The sequence below is a fragment of the Colobus angolensis genome, unplaced genomic scaffold (genome assembly GCF_000951035.1).
Source record: "Colobus angolensis palliatus isolate OR3802 unplaced genomic scaffold, Cang.pa_1.0 Scaffold43, whole genome shotgun sequence".
NCBI classification, from domain to species: Eukaryota; Metazoa; Chordata; class Mammalia; order Primates; family Cercopithecidae; genus Colobus; species Colobus angolensis.
Window position 1 is genome coordinate 2,746,872 of NW_012117710.1, and position 2,060 is coordinate 2,748,931.

Here is a 2,060-nt window from a genome sequence, read left to right on the forward strand (position 1 = left end):
TACAGGCGTGAGCCACTGCGCCCGGCCTTTTTTTATTTTTTGTAGAGACGTGGAGGGGGGGGGTCTCCCCACGTTGCCCAGACTGGTCTCGAACTCCTGGGCTCAAGCAATCTGCCCGCCTCAGCCTCCCAAAGTGTCAGGATTATAGGCCTGAGCCACCGTGCCAGGCCAGCACTGGTTTTCTGTAGCAGGGGAAAGGTGGCTCTGAGACTGTGTTGTCATTTCTGTGGGAAGAAACAGCTGAGGCAGGATAAAATAGGCTTAGGGTTGGCTGTTAGGGTAATTTCAGCAGGCTCCGGGGCCTGGGGGCTGTCCCTGGTTATCTGGTACCCGGCCCTGGGTGACAAGGACAGGCAGATGGTGGCAGAGTGCAAGAGCCCCACGAAGGAGGTGGCCGGGGAGCATGCTCTGGATTGGTTGGTTTGTAGATGAAAGGTGTGCTGGCGGGTGTGTCATTCACCATCTCTAGGAATTGGCTGTCTCTGGGAGGGGCAGTCCCTCCAAGGTCAAGGTCCCAGATGTCAGAGCATGGGAAGGCAGAGGGTGTTAGCAGCACGTGCTCAGAGCCGATCACCCGCGTGCTTTCCTGAGCGCTATAAACGGGGGCCACAAGAAGAAGCAGACATGGCCTCATCCTCCCCAAGCTCTGGGTTTCCCCACAGGCTGGGCTGGAGCAGCGACTGGCCATGCCAAGAGGAAGACCTCACAGATGGAGAGGCTGCTGCCCAGGCGGGTCACCGGCCAGGACCAGCGGGAGGTGCTGCGGCTGCTGTGCAGGGCGCACGAGCTGGAGGTGGAGAACACGGAGCTGCAGGCCGACAACCGGAAGGACTTTGTGATCCAGCACTACCACCAGCACGGGCTGCTGTGCCAGCAGCTGATCCAGGAGCAGCGGCAGCTGATCCAGGGTAAGGCCCGCCTGGCTGGGGACGCTGGGCTTCCGCATCGTTTTTTCCTAGGAAGAGCAGGCTGTGCATGCAGCTAAAAAAATAAAAAATTAAAAAAAAAAAGTCAGAGCCGGGCTCGGTGGCTCACTCCTGTAATCCCAGTGCTTTGGGAGGCCGAGGCAGGTGGATCACCTGAGGTCGGGAGTTCGAGACCAGCCTGATCAATGTGGTGAAACCTCATCTCGACTAAAAAAAAAAAAACAAAAAAAAAAGTTAGCTGGGTGTGGTGGCGGGCACCTGTAGTTCCAGTTACTCAGGAGGCTGAGACAGGAGAATTGCTTGAATCCAGGAGGTGGAGGTTGCAGTGACCCGAGATTATACCACTGTACTCCAGCCTGGGTGACAGAGTGAGACTGTCTCGAAAAAAAAAAGAAACTTTCTACGGAGTGCTGTTGTTTTGGCTGCACATGTGGTGGGTGGGTGTGTCTGGCCCTGTCCCCTGCTTGTATGGTGGGTGGGTGTGCCTGGCCCTGTCCTCTGAGCGTGTGGCAGGGTGGGTGTGCCTGGCCCTGTCCTCATCTTTGCTCTTGTGGCTCCTGCAGACAGTGGCCTCCCGGTGCCGGAGCTCCTGGAGAAGCGGTTCCGCCTGTGCTCCTGGGAACTGGATGATGGCGCGCTGACCCACCTGCTGCTGCTGCACCCACTCATGTCCAGCTCCCTCCGGGTGAGTCCCACCTGCCAGCCCCCGCCTTCCCCCTCCTCAGGCTCAGGCCAGGAGTCAGCGCTATCCCACCCTGCTCGGCCCTGGGCAGGACACCCCCAGGCCAGCTGCCTGGAGCCAGAGCACCGAGGCAGGGGATGAGGAGGCCTCAGGCTGGGCATTCGGGCTTGGGAGAGGGAGGCAGACCTGGGTGAGCTGGGGTAGGCCTGGGCACTGCTCATACGTGTGAGTCTGAGTTGCCGTCAGTCTCCCATGACACCTGCAATCCTGGGCTGCTGCCAAAGATTCTACGTGGGAGATTGCAAGCATGAGCCACCGCGCCCGGCCACCTCTTCCTTCTTTAATCCGGTGTCCGAGGAGTTTTGTCTGCGGCTCGTCCTGCTACAAAGTGATGTTCTCAGGCCTGGCGCGGTGGCTCAAGCCTGTAATCCCAGCACTTTGGGAGGCCGAGA